The 19587-nt window shown below is 44.1% G+C and overlaps 1 pseudogene across 1 annotated transcript in view; it reads right to left on the reverse strand.

Moving 5' to 3' along the window:
* Positions 1-3601: 3601 nt before the first annotated feature.
* The window catches only part of LOC311137014 (centrosomal protein of 290 kDa-like), a 52460-nt pseudogene continuing 36474 nt past the window's right edge, over positions 3602-19587 (reverse strand). Inside the window, exons 30-41 of the transcript in view lie at positions 16666-16821; positions 7960-8083; positions 6414-6548; positions 6090-6176; positions 5703-5870; positions 5440-5578; positions 5231-5379; positions 4803-4992; positions 4552-4613; positions 4196-4290; positions 3914-3972; positions 3602-3790 (exon numbers count right to left, since the gene is read on the reverse strand). The product of the transcript in view is annotated as a centrosomal protein of 290 kDa-like (transcript). The remainder of the gene's footprint in view (positions 3791-3913; positions 3973-4195; positions 4291-4551; positions 4614-4802; positions 4993-5230; positions 5380-5439; positions 5579-5702; positions 5871-6089; positions 6177-6413; positions 6549-7959; positions 8084-16665; positions 16822-19587) is intronic.

Here is a 19587-nt window from a genome sequence, read left to right on the forward strand (position 1 = left end):
CCAACCCTAATCTAGCGCATCTGATTCAATAATTAGCTGGTTGATAAGCTGCATCAGGTTAGTTACAACTGGGGTTGGAGTGAAAACCTACAGGAAGGTAGCTCTCCAGGAACAGGGTTAGAGAGCCCTGACCTAGGACATCTGCTTTGTATGGTGTTTATTCTATACAAAAGCAAGTTAATGTTGATTAGAAAGTCTTTACTTCAGCATCACTCTGTACCATGCATACAGCTCCATTCAGTACATAGTAAGTAATGCCTTACTTGGCTCACTAGTACTATATAGTATCACACTAAGATACACATAACAGCACCGCCATCTATTGGCTTGGCGACATCTCGTAACATCTTCCTTTACCCAACAAATGAAGATGACTCATAAACAGGAGAACTGGCCTGGTAACATATAACTATGTTCTTATTCAAGCACCTTCAATAAGCATAAACTTTAAAGTCAATAAGCAGACTACCCTCTTCCTTCTTACAAAAAATAATAATAATATCCACTACCGTTCAAAAGTTTGGGGTCACTTAGAAATGTCCTTGTTTTCGAAAGAAAAGCAATTTTTTGGTCCATTAAAATAACATCAAATTGATCAGAAATACAGTGTAGACATTGTTAATGTTGTAAATGGCTATTGTAGCTGGAAACGGCTGATTTTTAATGGAATATCTACACAGGCGTACAGAGGCCCATTATCAGCAACCATCAGTCCTGTGTTCCAATGGCACGTTGTGTTTTTGCTAATCCAGGTTTATCATTTCAAAAGGCTAATTGATCATTAGATAACCCTTTGCAATTATGTTAGCACAGCTGAAAACTGTTGTGCTGATTAAAGAAGCAATAAAACTGGCCTTCTTGAGACTAGTCGAGTATCTGGAGCATCAGCAATTGTGGGTTCGATTACAGGCTCAAAATGGCCAGAAACAAATAACATTCTTCTGAAACTCGTCAGTCTATTCTTGTTCTGAGAAATGAAGGCTATTCCATGTGAGCAATTGCCAAGAAACTGAAGATCTCGTATAACGCTGTATCCTACTCCCTTCACAGAACAGCGCAAACTGGCTCTAACCAGAATAGAAAGAGGAGTGGGAGGCCCCGGTGCACAACTGAGCAAGAGGACAAATACATTAGTGTCTAGTTTGAGAAACAAACGCCTCACAGGTCCTCAAATAGCAGCGTCATTAAATAGTACCCGCAAAGCACCAGTCTCAACGTCAACAGTGAAGAGGCGACTCCGGAATGCTGACCTTCTAGGCAGAGTTGCAAAGAAAAAGTCATATCTCAGACTGGCCATTAAAAAGAAAAGATTAAGATGGGCAGTCTGAGATATGGCTTTTTCTTTGCAACTCTGCCTCTGCCTCATTAAAGTGTTTTAGCAAGCGTCTATGACAAATCAGGACAGGTCGTTTCACTGAGCAGCCATTACGAACACAGGCTGTAAAACAGCGATCAAAAAGGTCATTACAGAAAACACCAGACTGATACCTATCACAATTATTTGTGAGGATAACATCAAGGAGAGTAGCCTTTTCTGGGTGTTTGGATTTTTTATGACATTTGAATGTGCATCAAATGGTAACAAGATCATATCGTACAGCAATTTAATCAGGTAACATGAATACAAAGCCTGCGAGAGGTGATTAGAATAGGCCAAGAGTCTGTGTAACTAATAGAGAGTCAGAATCCCGAGTGTGGGAACAAACATAGTCGGGTAAACAAGCAAGTCATGAGGCAAATAGCATAAAGCACAGGTAAATAATATAACGACTTGGGGCTAGCCATTGTAAGTTCAGAGTCACTCGTCCCAACAGCGTGTGTGTGCTGGAGGCGAGCGAAAGCTCAGGAGAGAGGGGGGAGTGTGGCGGGGGTACCTGTACCAGACAGGGGGAGACAGGCCAGGGCAGACGGTGAACAGATCGGCAGGTAGAATCCAAGCAGCAGTGCAGCAGGCAACGGGAGTAGGTGTCACACCCACTTGGGAGAAGCTTTTTTTTGGAGGCAGATTCCTTGTAGAAAATCCCAGCTAGTTAGCTAACGTAGCTAGCAAGTCTCTGTCCACCGTTTTTTTCCACGTGGAAAAGGAGGTTGTTAGCTAGCTATATCTTTGGAGGGAGTTGAAAGTCCGTGTTGCCCAGCGACAGCCCCAAAACATCACTGCTCTAGAGGAGATCTGCATGGAGGAATGGGCCAAAATACCAGCAACAGTGTGTGAAAACCTTGTGAAGACTTACAGAAAACGTTTGACCTGTGTCATTGCCAACAAAGGGTATATAACAAAGTATTGAGAAACTTTTGTTATTGACCAAATACTTATTTTCCACCATAACTTGCAAATAAATTCATAAAAAATCCTACAATGTGATTTTCTGGAATTTTTTTTCTCAATTTGTCTGTCATAGTTGACGTGTACCTATGATGAAAATTACAGGCCTCTCTCATCTTTTTAAGTGGGAGAACTTGCACAATTGGTGGCTGACTAAATACTTTTTTCCCCCACTGTATAAAAACTTTAAATGGGACAACCTTCCAGAAGGACAACCATCTCTGCAGCACTCCACCAATCAGGCCTTTATTGTAGAGTGGCCAGACGGTACCACTCCTCAGGGGATGTTTTTCAGCAGCAGGGACTGGGAGACTAGTCAGGATCAAGGGGAAGGTGAACGGAGCAAAGTCCAGAGATCCTTGATGAAAACCTGCTCCAGAGTGCTCAGGACCTCAGACTGGGGTGAAGGTTCCCCTTCCAACAGGACAACGACCCTAAGCCCACAACCAAAACAACGCAGGAGTGGCTTCGGGACAAGTCTCTGAATGTCCTTGAGTGGCCCAGCCAGAGCACGGACTTGAACCCGATCAAACATCTCTGGAGACTCCTGAAAATAGCTGTGCAGCGACGCTTCCCATCCAACCTGACAGAGCTTGAGAGGATCTGCAGAGAAGAATGGGAGAAACTCCCCAAATACAGGTGTGCCAAGCTTGTAGCGTCATACCCTAGAAGACTCGAGGCTGTAATCGCTGCTAACGGTGCTTCAACAAAGTACTGAGTAAAGGGTCTGAATACTTATGTAAATGTCATATTTCAGTTTTTGTATTTTTTATACATTTGCAAAAATGACTAAAAACCTGTTTTTGCTTTGTCATTATGGGGTATTGTGTCTAGATTGATGAGGGGAAAAAACTATTTAATCTATTTTAGAATAAGGCTGTAACGTAACAAAATGTAGAAAAAGTCAAGAGGTCTGAATGTTTTCCGAATGCACTGTACGTCGGCTCAATCGGAAACTACCTTTACATTTCTATCGCACAATAAATAGAGCCCTAAATCTGCTTTATTGATAGAAATCACTTGATAGAAAACGTATCAAACACAATCTAGCCAAATTATTCAAATTTACTAAACTATTTGACAAGTATGTAAAATCCCTGCTACATTGAACAAAACAAGACATTCACAAAGCTGCCTCAGAAGGAGAAAAACAATTACATTCAATTTCATCTTTCAGAAGACTTTTGGTATTGGTCCCCATTCACATTAAAACCAACTAAATACAACTATATATTTAAGACTAATGCTTTAAAAGGCACATCTATCCATCCTGTGTTAACTGATGGACATATCAGGGATATCAGCGGCTGCTACTCCAAACTGTTCACTCACTTTCTTCAGTTGCTCCTCCAGAACAATGTTCTTCTTCACCTCCAGATTGTAATTAAACTGAAGGTCCTCGATCTCTTCAAAGAATGTCGGGTCAAAGTTCTCCAGCTCCTTCTTCATCTTTTTCACTTTGGCCTGGAATCAGGAAGGTATAAAAAAATATGTTCACAGAGGAATAAATTAGAATAAGCCATTCTTATTTTTCTACAATCAAAACAACTCAAATAGATGAGATATAGATCACAGAAGTCACAATACCTGCAACTGCCTTTTTTCCTGATCAGTGGCCTTCATCATAGTTTGCAGCTCCTCATACCCTGACGACAAAAACATGAGACACTTGTTGATGTGGATGTATTGTGCTTGTTAGTTACTGCACCTTTTCTGGTTCTGCATCATTCCTGGGTTTATTGAACACTACAAGTTTTGTTTGACATAACAGAACATACATGAACGCATATATAATAAAGATGTTCCTGCTTTACTTTGAATGAAGTGGAAAACTGTTAAACACGACCACATTGCCTTTTTATGTCTCAATTGGCCCAGCAAAGGATGTCCCATAATTCTCAGTGTACTCACTGAGTTTCTGTACCAGCTCTGCCTTCTCACTCTCCAGATGATTATTGGCAAATCTAAGACAAAGGGGACATTCTTGTGACTCAGGTGATGGACAACCAAATGGATTTTCATGAACCATCCATGCAATAATGAATATTACAAACATAAATGCTGTTTTTAAGTTCCTTTAATGTGTTGTTTATATTTGATAATGCATTCCCATATTAGCTATATGTTAACCATACGCTTGTAATGCTATGTTATGCAAAGGCAATCACGTTACATGCATCACAAGTTTGTCCATATTGAAGAGCTGGTATATGGGATGTATTCATCTCATTGACTGAAACTCTTTGGCGAGGCCCGTCTTTGCTGCGGTGGGAAAGTTTTTCAACAGCTCCACCTTGAGAATAAAAACAAATGTTTGCTCCCACATTAACACAATGTAGCATAGTACTGGAATTCTTCTTCATTTTCGTTTTACAAACCATCTGGTTTGATTGGCCCAGAATGACAAAGTGCGTCCCATATGGCACCCTATTCCCTATGTAGTGCACTATATAGGGAACAGGGTGCCTTTTCAGACTCTAACCTGGTCCTGTAGTTGGCTGGTGACTCGCTGTGCTCTCTCCTCTTTCTCACTGGCTTCTCGCATCCGCAGCCTGAGCTCTGAGAGACTGGAGTTCTTCTGGATGATGTCCGGCTCCAGCTCCTTCATCTTACTCTCAAACATCCCAAAGGGAGGGAGTGAAACCAACCGCTCTTCAGTCAGCCATCTGTACATAATTGGCATTCTATAGCTAGAAAATGTTAATGCTTTTTTTACATTAACATTTGAGTCATTTAGCAACACTCTTATCCATAGCATGTTTTATTTAGCATTAAGGAGTTACAGGAGTAAAAAGACTGGGTTCATTGGGTTTGCTTGTTTTTTGGGGGTTACATGAGGGCTGAATGGGATTATTCCCATGGAGAATCAATGGTTAACTTGGTTCATTTCAACGGATCTCTCACCTTGTTACCACAGCGGCCTTCCAGGTCTTACTGTCAACCCACTCAGGGATGACCCTAGACTACCACTAGCCGTTGTCTGGCCTTCTCCAGCTCAGCCCCCAGCTTCTCGTTGGTCACCTCCAGACTGGTCTTGGCCAGAAACATTTGCCCTGAGACTTGTCTAAATGTTCTAACTATGCATACCATGTCAAATTAAATGAAAAGGGGACGGGACGGGACACATACCCTTTTAATCTCTTTGCATAAACGTTTGTTTTCCATCACAATTTTCTCCACTCCTTTGGATTTGGTCTCCAGTCTGGAGCTCAGCAGTGCTTCAGTGTTTCCTTTGAGCTTCTTGTAGTCATTCTAGAGAAGAGAGAACAAGAGGACAAAATATATTTGAACTTGAACATCATAGCCTTCGAGCAGTGTTGAAGGGCTATAAGAGATCCACTGGTTGTTCAAAATCATTCATCAATCAAGAGTTCACCTTGAGTTTTTTATGCTCGCGCTCCAGAGTTGTGAGCTGTTCCTGACTCAGTGCTGCTGGAGTTTTCTTCAGCGTCTCGTTCTCCCGCTCCACCACCCTCTTCATCACCCTCTTCATCAGCTCGATGGTCTTTTCCAACTCTGGCACAGTTTTACCACTGCGACCCGCCTAGAGTGGACAGGAAAGAGTTTCATTCAGCCTTTTGATATATTTCTTACATCATACACTTTTACTAGATGGTTAAATTGACTGTAAGGTGAGAATGCCTCTACGAGTCATGACTGTAAAACAAGCGTGAACACAGACAGGTGTTATAGATAGTGGAGACCTATAGCCTGACGACATAGGAATACGACGTCTGTATACACAAGACTAAGATAGACCTACCCCACGAACATGGCCCAATTTTTTCTCCACCTCAGCCTTTTCCTTCTTCAGAACATTGTACATCTCTTTGAGGTCTGAAACTTGGTCCTATCAGTAAAGGAGAGAGGATAATTGAATGAGCTGGAATATAAACATCTCTGGCAGGTCTTGACCGACCAAAGTTCTTAAAAGCCCCCCATCCACTGAGGTCTTAACCTGGTGCTTGAACTTAGTTCCAGGGCTTAAGTTCTTGGGCTTCAAGGCCCCAGTCAAAATGAAAGGTGGCTAATGATCTTGAGTCTTGTTGTAAGTCAAAGCCATTTATTTAAATGTTTTATAACATACCTTTAGTCTGGGCAGGTCCTTGTTGGCCTGTTCCAGTTGAAAGCGGAGCTCCATGTTCTCTGAGGAAAGCTTCAGGTTCTCTCTCTGCAGCTTGTGCTCTTTCTGCGAGGGGGTGCCTGAACCTCTCCCTGAGGTCTGGAAAAGAGAAACAACAGTCATCATGCTTACGCAATCAGAATGCGACAAATCAAAAAAGGAACAACATGTTTTAGGAGGAGAGGAGGGAGAGATTATGGGAGGAAAGAAAGGAAGTGTAGGTAGGTGAAAACATACAAACGTAGCACCTAGGACTAGAATGAGGTAGAGTACACAGACTGGGAGCCTAATATGCTATTAAGCCAAACACTGCGGGCACTTTCTGCTAACTCAAACACTGCACTAGCATCTTGGCAGGTCAGAAGCCAAGGGCAGCCTTTGGTACCTTATGAGTTTTGGGAGACATATATTTCAGCTTTTCACTTCTTTTCTCACTGTCATCAGTAATGACCTCTGAAAGCAGCTCGGCGCCACGGATACTCTCTGAAGTAAACTCAAGTTCGCTTTCGCTGACATCATCAGTGTCGAGTTCCTTGATGATACAACTGTCAGATTCGCCATCACTGAGGTCAGCACTGGGGTCAGCGTCCGGCTCCATTATAACTTCCTCTTCTTTCCCGACCGTTTCCGCCACTGTCCCACTTCCACCTCCCTCTGTTTCTCCTTCTCCGTCACCCCCTGTACCCTCTGCATCATCTGTACCCATCACACTACCTGCTGTCACCTCTTCTTGCTCAGATGCAGGTTTAGCTGACTTAGGCCTCTCTGAGGTTGATGGCTCACCAGCCACTGCCTCACTTCCCTCTGAACTCTGGGATTTAGGGGGGTTTGGATACACTCAAATCCAGCACAGTGTTACTTGTGGAATCGTGTCTGGCAATGAGATTCTCCTCTATGCTTTTGTCCACTAGTTCATCAACAGCCACCTCATTGACATTCTCAGACTTTTCCAGGTTCTCCTGCTTGGACTCTCTGTCAGCCTCTTCTGTTTCCCCTTTTTCTGCATCTCCCTCTGCTGCTTCTTTTTCGGTCTGTTCTTCTTCTCCTCCCTCTCCAGTCACATCTGTTCTTTCCTGTTCTCCACTCTCAGCCCTGCTTGGTTTCCCTGTCGGCTCTGCCGCAGGTACACCATCATTTGTTTCATCCAAGTCTGTCTGGGTTTCTTTCTGCTCTTGGTTTGGGTGTAGCTCCCCCTCCTGGCCTAAGCGGTCAGCAGCCTCCTTGTGGGCTGACATGCCATCTGTCTGAGAGGCTACGCTATCATTGGCTAAGGAGGTCATGACAGTGTCTTTCTCATGGCTGTCACCAACATCAAATGTACGAGAACGAAGACTTTTTATGGACATGGACTATGAATGGGATTGAGGAGTGGATGAAAGAGAAAAAAGGAAAGAATAAGAGTAAGTGAAGATGAAGTGAAGATGGACAAAGAAGAAAGAGTAGAAACTTAACGTTATTGACCGGATAACAAAAACACACATGTAAATACCAAGTGTAAAATGAGACTTACAGAGGGCCTGGAGGGGGGCTCCTTGGACATCTGGCTCTCCAGGGAGTGAAGTCTGTACTCTAGGTAGAGGTTCCTCATGTTCATGTCCTCCATGGCAGCATCTCTGGGTAGGGCTTGCTGTTGCCTGGAATAGAGGGAAGGTAAGGGAAGTGTTTGTCTGGGTTGGTTAGCCTATACTGCAAGCACAAGTTCTCCAAGCACCAATATTGATACCACCACTGTTGATATGGCACCATCACCTTAGATGTCCACAAGGAATTCACAATCTAGGCCTATGTTCTCACATCATCTGTGTGACCTTTTAGCTTAAAGGGAAATTTCACCGCTACATTTCCTGGTTGTAAGTAAACCACAATATACAGAATTCATAGTGATTTTAGGAAGTAACACCAACCCTGTCGAGGTTGATCCGTTTGAGAATGGGTGTCAGCAGGTAGCTAACTTTACTCACTGGACCATCCACTCGTTCATAGAACATCAGCTTGCGAATAACTATTTATTTTTCTTTGTGTGTCTACAACAACTGTAAAGTGTATTCATGGTGTGGTGCTCAGTACCTGGATGTGCAAACTACAAGCAAGCAAAGGGAAACATTGCATCGGTTACCTTACTAAGAAGTTGAGTAGAGGTAATGTAGCTAACTTAGCTAACTAGCTAGCGAAATACATTTGTTTATCTAAACCCAAATCTTGTTATAGCTAGCTTTCATAGTACGGTGGCTAGACATTCCAAAGCAAATCAATGTAATTATCCAGCTGCTATGCTATCTGGCGATGTGATTTGTAACTTTTCAAGCTAACTTTAGCTACATTAGGTTACGTTAGCTACAGCCTACTGCAGTGGATTCCCAAACTTTGGGGCGCACCCCCTAGGGGGGCGCGAGGGGTTGTTTTATAAGGAACTCAGTCCGGCTTTCAACTTACTCTTGAAAGTTGTAATAGTAAAATGCACAATGTGCAATTTCAAAATTGGGTAGTGCATCATCAGTTTTCCTCTTGTCATGTCAGTTGTTGCATACCTTAGAGAACTATTGATCTGTAAGAAATGTCCAGATCAACTAGCCCATGTCAGCTAATGTTTTTTAGCTACATTTTTTGTTGTAACGTTTGAGTCATTCAAATATCACATGAATACACATTAGATATGGCAAAATGTATAGAATTGCAAGAAAATGAGCTTGAAAATGTCAACATTTCTCTGCACCCCATGACAAAATGTGTAGAATTGCAGGAAATAAGTTTTAAACCTGCAAAATGTTCTCTCCGCCAACAAGAGGGGTGTGAACAGTTTGTGTCATGAACAGTGCTTGTGCCCATAGAAATAGACGTGGCGGGCACAGGATGCTACCCAATGCTAGAAGGGGGGCCTGAGAGAAAAAGTTTGGGAACACGGCCTATTGGACCATATCTAACCGTTAGCTAGGTAACTAACTACTGCAGAGGCTAATGTGACTGGCCTATGTGTTCTATCTTCAAAGTCTGATCCCATCAACATTGCAGCGGCATCAACATAAATCTTTCCATGACTCCATGATGAGTAAATAAATATACTGGAGCTAGGCATGAACATGGTCCGTGTCTTGTTGTCATAGTTGGTGTGTTTAAGTAGGCTAGTTGATTGTTTATGCAAAGCAGTTTTCAGTAAGGAGGGGATGGTGTGGTGTACTGCATTAGCATCGAACAGCCCCCTCGATATGCAATCTGGTTTCCGAGCTGGTCATGGGTGCACCTCAGCCACGCTCAAGGTCCTAAACGATATAATAACCGTGATCGATAAAAGACAGTACTGTGCAGCCGTCTTCATCGACCTGGCCAAGGCTTTTGACTCTGTCAATCACCACATTATTATTGGCAGACTAAATAGCCTTGGTTTCTCAAATGACTGCCTCGCCTGGTTCACCAACTCCTTCTCAGATAGAGTTCAGTGTGTCAAATCGGAGGGCCTGTTGTCTGGACCTCTGGCAGTCTCTATGAGGGTGCCACAGGGTTCAATTCTCGGGCCGACTCTATTCTCTGTGTATATCAATGATGTCGCTCTTGCTGCTGGTGACTCTCAGATCCACCTCTACACAGACAACACCATTTTGTATACATCTGGCCCTTCATTGGACACTGTGTTAACAAACCTCCAAACAAGCTTCAATGCCATACAACACTCCTTCTGTGGCCTCCAACTTGCTCTTAAACGCTAGTAAAACTAAATGCATGCTCTTCAATCGAACGCTGCTTGCACCCGCCCGCCCGACTAGAATCACTACTCTCGGCGGGTCTGACTTGGAATATGTGGACAACTACAAATACTTAGGTGTTTGGTTAGACCATAAACTCTTCTTCCAGACTCACATTAAGCATCTCCAATCCAAAGTTAAATCTAGAATCGGCTTCCTATTTCGCAACACAGCCTCCTTCAGTCATGCTGCTAAACATGCCCTCGTAAAACTGACTATCCTACCGATCCTTGACTTCGGCGATGTCATTTACAAAATAGCTTCCAACACTCTACTCAGCAAATTGGATGTAGTCTATCACAGTGCCATCCGTTTTGTCACCAAAGCCCCATATACTACCCACCATTGTGACCTGTACGCTCTCGTTGGCTGGCCCTCCCTACATATTCGTCACCAAACCCACTGGCTCCAGGTAATCTATAAATCACTTCTAGGCAAATCCCCGCCTTATCTTAAATCATTGGTCACCATAGCAACACTCACCCGTAGTATGCGTTCCAGCAGGTACAGTGGGGAAAAAAAGTATTTAGTCAGCCACCAATTGTGCAAGTTCTCCCACTTAAAAAGATGAGAGAGGCCTGTAATTTTCATCATAGGTACACGTCAATTATGACAGACAAAATGAGGGAAAAAAATCCAGAAAATCACATTGTAAGATTTTTAATGAATTTATTAGCAAATTATGGTGGAAAATAAGTATTCGGTCACCTACAAACAAGCAAGATTTCTGGCTCTCACAGACCTGTAACTTCTTCTTTAAGAGGCTCCTCTGTCCTCCACTCGTTACCTGTATTAATGGCACCGGTTTGAACTTGTTATCAGTATAAAAGACACCTGTCCACAACCGCAAACAGTCACACTCCAAACTCCACTATGGCCAAGACCAAAGAGCTGTCAAAGGACACCAGAAACAGAATTGTAGACCTGCACGAGGCTGGGAATACTGAATCTGCAATAGGTAAGCAGCTTGGTTTGAAGAAATCAACTGTGGGAGCAATTATTAGGAAATGGAAGACATACAAGACCACTGATAATCTCCCTCGATCTGGGGCTCCACGCAAGATCTCACCCCATGGGGTCAAAATGATCACAAGAACGGTGAGCAAAAATCCCAGAACCACACGGGGAGACCTAGTGAATGACCTGCAGAGAGCTGGGACCAAAATAACAAAGCCTACCATCAGTAACACACTACGCCGCCAGGGACTCAAATCCTGCAGTGCCAGACGTGTCCCCCTGCTTAAGCCAGTACATGTCCAGGCCCGTCTGAAGTTTGCTAGAGTGCATTTGGATGATCCAGAAGAGGATTGGGAGAATGTCATATGGTTTTTTGGTAAAAACTCAACTCGTCGTGTTTGGAGGACAAAGAATGCTGAGTTGCATCCAAAGAACACCATACCTACTGTGAAGCATGGGGGTGGAAACATCATGCTTTGGGGCTGTTTTTCTGCAAAGGGACCAGGACGACTGATCCGTGTAAAGGAAATAATGAATGGGGCCACGTATCGTGAGATTTTGAGTGAAAACCTCCTTCCATCAGCAAGGGCATTGAAGATGAAACGTGGCTGGGTCTTTCAGCATGACAATGATCCCAAACACACCGCCCGGGCAACGAAGGAGTGGCTTCGTAAGAAGCATTTCAAGGTCCTGGAGTGGCCTAACCAGTCTCCAGATCTCAACCCCATAGAAAATCTTTGGAGGGAGTTGAAAGTCCGTGTTGCCCAGCGACAGCCCCAAAACATCATTGCTCTAGAGGAGATCTGCATGGAGGAATGGGCCAAAATACCAGCAACAGTGTGTGAAAACCTTGTGAAGACTTACAGAAAACGTTTGACCTGTGTCATTGCCAACAAAGGGTATATAACAAAGTATTGAGAAACTTTTGTGATTGACCAAATACTTATTTTCCACCATAATTTGCAAATAAATTCATTAAAAATCCTACAATGTGATTTTCTGGATTTTATTTCTCAATTTTGTCTGTCATAGTTGACGTGTACCTGTGATGAAAATTACAGGCCTCTCTCATCTTTTTAAGTGGGAGAACTTGCACAATTGGTGGCTGACTAAATACTTTTTTTCCCCACTGTATATCTCACTGGTCATCCCCAAAGCCAACACCTCATTTGGCCGCCATTCCTTCCAGTTCTATAATAAATAAATAATAATATGCCATTTAGCAGACGCTATTATCCAAAGCGACTTACAGTCATGCGTGCATAAATTTTTGTGTATGGGTGGTCCCGGGGATCGAACCCACTACCTTGGCGTTACAAGCGCCGTGCTCTACCAGCTGAGCTACAGAGGACCCAGTTCTCTACTGTACATGACTGGAATGAACTGCAAAAATCTCTGAAGCCGGAGACACTTATCTCCCTCACTAACTTTAAGCATCAGTTGTCAGAGTAGCTTACCGATCACTGCACCTGTACACAGCCCATCTGTAATTAGCCCACCCAACTACCTCATCCCCATATTGTTATTTACATACTAAATTGTAATTATTTTGCACTATGGCCTATTTATTGCCTTACCTCCATAACTTACTATAATTATATAATATAATATGCCATTTAGCAGACGCTTTTATCCAAAGCGACTTACAGTCATGTGTGCATACATTTTTACATATGGGTGGTCCCGGGGATCGAACCCACTAATCTGGCGTTACAAGTGCCGTGCTCTACCAATTGAGCTACAGAGGACCACCATTTGCACACACTGTATATAGATTTTCTATTGTGTTATTGACTGTACTTTTTGTTTTTGTTTATTCCATATGTAACTCTGTATTGTTGTTGTTTTTAATCGCACTGCTTTGCTTTATCTTGGCCAGGTCGCAGTTGTAAATGAGAACTTGTTCTCAACTGGCTTACCTGGTGAAATAAAGGTGAAATAAAAAATATAAATAAAAAAAGTGGGTGACTGACTGGTGTCTGTTGGGGGTGGGTATTGTGTGTGTGTGAAGGTTAGTCAACATGATCTATTGACAGGAGTTAGATGGGTGGATATAGTACCTTGTTTGAGTGTGATGGGGACAAAGTAGTAAAATGTTGGCTAATCACTGACTAGTGTATATCCTACAGACTAATCCTGCTGCTGCTCCTAATGATGACCCTGACACCAGCTTTAGTAGTACAGATCCTGTAGACCAATTGGATGAAAGCTTTCAGCTGGGAACAAGCTCAAGCTCAAAATCATCTGACTCGGAAGAGGAAAAGACTGCATGGGGCCGGCAAGAGCCAAAGTGTCTATGAGTCCAAGGTCATGGAGCTCATGAAGTTCTGATAGACCAGATGCCATTGCCCAACACATGATGAGGTTCACCAGCTGAAAAACATTCAGGACCCTGCCTGAAACATTCAGCCAACACAGTAGACTAATGTTGTAGTATAATATGGAATGCCTAGTATGCTCACAACTGCATTATGGTATAGATATTGCTCTCTCTTGTATATATGTATATAATTGAGTTTGATAAAAAAGTGTACTGACAAGTGACTAAATGTTTCCAGCTGCATCAGAAACCAATACAGTGTTGACTTCAACTTCTGGATCAATTCATTGTGATATTCATGAAATGTATTTGGAAGTAACTACCTACAATCTTACTCAGTGGCGGCTCCTGAAAAAATTCTCAGGGGGGGCAATTTTTCTGATGATTTAGGTGACCTACACACATTTTAAAAAAGATATGTCCAGCAACAACATGAAGACAGGGGCAGCATATAAGTCAATACCAGAAGCATTTATTGACTGATCTCAAAAGTGTTGGCTTACCAGGGTTGGTGGAGCCCTCAGTTTCATCTTTGCCTCGCAAAGCTAACTCAAACACTCCGCAAAACTTCACACACTGGATTAGCCGGCTGAGGATGTGGCGGTTCTTGCTAATGTCGTAGTAAATATATTTGTTATAGTGAATATGGAATATGATATGTTGAGTAAAATGTTGTGCTAAGATCTATTTAGGTCAGGAGCTGGTTATAAGTTCTGTTCCTATCCAATAACAATGGACAAAAGGGTCCTATCTTGTCAGCCTTGTCAGTTTCAGTTCTCCAGTAAACTTGTGATTATCAACACTAACCTCATCGTTGTGGCGGCGGACAGCTAGCCTGTATCCCTCATCCAGTTGAGTGGGAATGTTCACTCTCCCCAAAGCAGACAATCTCAAACAGCTATCCATGTGGGTCTTTGACAGCTCATGTTTCTTAATCTTTCCTGAAAGATGGTGCATGTCCGTTACACACCAGTCGCTGTCCAAGCGGTGCTGTCTGCCGTGCCGCCTTCAGGGTGAAAGAGTAAGCAGGGGGTAGCAGAAGACTGCATTAGCTACATCGCAGCCTGCTAGCCAGGTTTTTCGTTCGTACCAATTTTTGGAAAATCCTCGGGTGTAGGACTTCCCCCCTTTAGTAGAAACCTGTTGAATTATTAAATTTGGTCTGGGAGGTCCTAATTGTTTCGTTGCCAATTTATCTTCATTTGTTCGCCGACAAAAAGGAACTTCTTTCAAAGACACAATCGAGTTGCACTGAAGCCTAGCCATTTTGATAGTAGTAGTGAATTGATTGATGCTGCTACCCGCTCTTTTCTTAGTTACGTTCATGGTTATGTTACGTATGACGAAAGCGCGTAAGTGCAAGCCCTCAGAAACCCATAGAGATTGTATTGAAAGCTCTGATATTTGAAAAAAATAGATTTTACATGGGAGTCTATGACAGACTTCTGGGCGATTTTCAACCTGACTGAAATCGCCCCAAAAGGGGGGGGGGGGCATTTGAAGCACGACTTTAGCCTGATTGGACATTTAGTGGCACTGTGGCAGATCAGACGTCTAGATTACAACACTGATAACTACTGTTGCCGTGATATAATTGATTAGAAAAAAAATCCCTTCCTTTTCCCGTTTGGCAGTGCGTCGCCCATATCGCCCTATTGAACACACCGCCCCTGATCTTACTGCTAAAACAAATGATGCAGGGAGTTGTTGTATCATTTCAATTTTAATTTGTTGCCAAGTAAAGATGTTTCAATAAAACAGTAGATTAGTCTGTCAATGTAGCTATTAAGTAGACATGGCTTGTATTCAAGACAAATATTATTTGCTCTGGAGACCGACGTGAGTTTACATAGCAGCATGCAGGAACAGTTATGGCTATGTATGACATAAAAACAGTAGAATAAAAATATACTACTAACGCCTATAAATACTACAGTTCTACAAAGGGAATACTTGCATATGGTGTGTTTGGGGGGTGCAGTGAGGTGTTTGGAGTCACTTTGATATAAGGGTAGATTGCTGTTATGGACCTTTCACATCTCTTGAATTGCTTGAATGGCCCCAACAACACACACAGGCAAGGGGATACTGTGTCCTGTGCCTAGCTTCTCACCACATAGAACAAACTCCAAAGATAATCTGTAAGAGAATTACAAAAACGCTATTAGACTTTCATGGGCAATCGTTGTGTACTGTGTGTATTCCTACAGTAGCAGCACGATGCAGAATATTACACATCTCACAGACACACGTTAGCTAGCTAGCCACAACATAGGTATACACTGAGTGTACAAAACATTAAGAACACATGCTCTTTCATTAGACATCAGCTGACCAGGTGAATGCTATGATCCCTTATTGATGTCCCTTGTTAAATCCACTTTAAATCAGTGTAGATGAAGGGGAGGAGACAGGTTAAAGAATGATTTTGAAGCCTTGAGACAATCGAGACATGGATTGTGTGTGTGCCATTCAGAGGGTGAATGGGCAAGACAAAATATTTAAGTGCATTTGAACGGGTTATTGTAGTAAGTGCCAAGAACTGCAGTGCTGCTGGGTTTTTCACGCTCAACAGTTTCCCATGTGTATCAAGAATGGTCCACCACCCAAAGGACATCCAGCCAACTTGACATAACTGTGGGACGCATTGGAGTCAACATGGGCCAGCATCCGTGAAAATAGCTCCCGTGAACCTGTATAAACTAGTACCGCCCACGTTTTGAAAAGTCTGCCTTTGAGGCTGGGGACACAATTGGACAAGGAAGTAGGGTTCCCGTCAGGCTTTAGTCTTTAAAAAGCCAAGGAAAATGAGTAAACCTAGATATCCTGCAATGTCGTGGCAGATTGAACTTGTCTCAACAATGTTCCTATGGCTCTATTGAACAAGGACAACCATATCTACTCGCTGCTAGTGTGATCGTGTAATCGGCTAAACACAAAGGCCACAATAATTGCTATACTCCATTCATTTTTAGATCAGACAGCAGGCTCACTCAACCAACGGCGTCATCGGTTGAACTCTCCTGGAGCGAAAATGGAAAAATACCGCTATGGTGTATAATTGTGTCCGAAACACCTCTCTCACTCATAGTTATGTATGGAGACTGGCAAAACACCCCATATAGTGTCTAGCGGTGAAGTTTCCCTTTAAAGAAAAACATTTGCTATTAAATTAACAGTTTAAAAAGTCTGAAACACATACTTTATGGTGAGGATCTGTTGCTCCAATTCAGCATTTCTCCTCTTCAGCTCGACCATGTCTTTCTCAGACTCCTGCGTCCTTACCCCCACCACCTGATCTGCCGTCACACCACGACCCTTCAGTTTCTTCTGCAACCCAGCCTTCTCCTGCTCAAGCCTGAACACAGAGGGACATGGCACGGCATAAGACAAGTCGAAAATTGCATTTAAAATCATTGAGAAAAGGTTTACTAATACAGTCACCTCCAAAAGTATCTTATTTTATAGTAAATGTATACAAATGCTCAGAGAAAGAGATTATGTTTAACCCAAGTTAAACAATTTAAAGGCAATGCTACCAAATACTAATTGAGTGTATGTAAACTTCTGACCCACTGGGAATGTGATGAAAGAAATAAAAGCTGAAATAAATCACTCTCTCTACTATTATTCTGACATTTCACATTCTTAAAATAAAGTGGTCATCCTAACTGACCTAAAATAGGGACTTTTTACTAGGATTAAATGTCAGGAATTGTGAAAAACTGAGTTTAAATGTATTTGGCTAACATTTTACATTTTAGTCATTTAGCAGACGCTCTTATCCAGAGCGACTTACAGTTAGTGAGTGCATACATTATTATTATTTTTTATTATTTTTATTTTTCATACTGGCCCCCGTGGGAATCGAACCCACAACCCTGGCGTTGCAAACGCCATGCTCTACCAACTGAGCTACATCCCTGCCGGCCATTCCCTCCCCTACCCTGGACGACGCTGGGCCAACTAAACATAACAATGTGAATGAAAAGAGGACTCGGACCACAAAATAGTTGAAGTGAACTGGCAAGAGTTGAGTCCTCATTCAAAGGCAAGGGCAGCATGTGAATCCAAAGAGAAGTGATTTTGCTCTTTTTTGTTTTTGTCACTAAACCGAGGTGGATGTGGTGGAGGAGTCAGGCGCAGGACACTGAGGTTAAGTCCAACAGTATTTAATAGTCCAAAGTATAAATGGAAAACCTCCGACCTCAAAAATACACAAAGAGGCGAGGGAGAATTACGCACACGCGTAAACACTAAAACACAAAACAAACAGGGAGCAAGACGTAGCTCCGACACTGTGGCAGTGAATAACAACACACAATAATACTAGAACAAAACAAGGAACTTATAAGACACGCAATCAACACACAAATGGACACAAGTGATACAGACAGACAAAAGCAATCGAATGACGAAACATAGAGCGGTGGCAGCTAGTACTCCGGGGACGGCGATCGCCGAAGCCTGCCCGAACCAGGAGGAGGAGCAGTCTCGGCCGAAACCGTGACAGTACTCCCCCCTTGACGCGCGGCTCCAGCCGTGCGCCGACCCCGGCCTCGGGGACGGCCAGGAGGACGCGGACCCGGGCGCGTGGGATGCCCATGGTGAAACTCAGTCAGGAGGGATGGATCGAGTATGTCCCTCCTGGGCACCCAGCACCGTTCCTCCGGACCGTACCCCTCCCACTCCACGAGATACTGGAGACCACTCATCCGGCGCCTCGAGTCCAAGATGGTCCGGACCCTGTACGCCGGGGCCCCCTCGATGTCCAAAGGGGGCGGAGGGGTCTCTCCTATCTCATCTTCTTGGAGTGGGCCAGCTACCACCGGCCTGAGAAGAGACACATGGAACGAGGGGTTAATATTTTTATACTCTATAGGCAGTTGTAACCTGTAACACACCTCGTTCAATCTTCTCAGGACTTTGAAGGGCCCCACAAACCGCCGACCCAGCTTCCGGCAGGGCAGGTGGAGGGGCAGGTTTCGAGTCGAGAGCCAGACTCGATCTCCCGGTGCGTACACCGGTCCCTCACTGCGGTGGCGGTCGGCGCTCGCCTTTTGTTGACGGATGGCACGCTGCAGATGGACATGGGCAGCGTCCCACGTCTCCTCCGAGCGCCGAATCCACTCGTCCACCGCAGGGGCCTCGATCTGGCTCTCGTGCCATGGTGCCAGGACCGGCTGATAACCTAAAACACACTGGAAAGGTGTTAAATTGGTGGAGGAGTGGCGGAGAGAGTTCTGGGCCATCTCTGCCCAGGGGATGAACCTAGACCACTCCTCCGGCCGGTCCCGGCAATAGGACCTCAAAAACCTACCCACATCCTGGTTGACACGTTCCACCTGCCCATTGCTCTCTGGGTGGTACCCCGAGGTAAGGCTTACCGAGACCCCCAACCGTTCCATGAACGCCCCCCAAACTCTGGAGGTGAACTGGGGACCTCGGTCAGACACTATATCCTCGGGGACCCCATAGTGCCGGAAAACATGGGTAAATAGGGCCTCAGCGGTTTGTAGGGCAGTAGGGAGACCCGGCATGGGAAGGAGACGACAGGCCTTGGAAAACCGATCCACAACGACCAAAATGGTGGTATTCCCCTGGGAGGGGGGAAGATCGGTTACGAAATCCACCGATAGGTGGGACCATGGTCGTTGTGGAACGGGCAGGGGATGTAGCTTACCCCTGGGCAAATGTCTAGGCGCCTTACACTGGGCACACACCGAGCAGGAGGAGACATAAACCCTCACATCCCTAGCTAACGTTGGCCACCAGTATTTCATGCTAAGACAGTGCACGGTCCGGCCAATACCTGGATGTCCAGAGGAGGGTGATGTATGAGCCCAATAAATCAGTCGATCACGAATCTCGAGCGGAACGTACGTCCGCCCCACAGGACACTCGGGGGGAGTAGGGTCGGTACGCAGTGCCCGCTCGATTTCCGCATCGACCTCCCATACCACCGGAGCCACCAAACAAGACTCCGGCAATATGGAAGTAGGCTCGTTGGACCTCTCCTCTGTGTCATACCGCCGGGACAGGGCGTCTGCCTTACCATTCTGGGACCCAGGGATGTATGTGATCTTAAAAACGAACCGGGTTAGGAACATGTTCCACCTAGCCT

Source organism: Coregonus lavaretus (assembly GCF_964263955.1).
Source record: "Coregonus lavaretus genome assembly, chromosome: 11".
NCBI lineage: Eukaryota > Metazoa > Chordata > Actinopteri > Salmoniformes > Salmonidae > Coregonus > Coregonus lavaretus.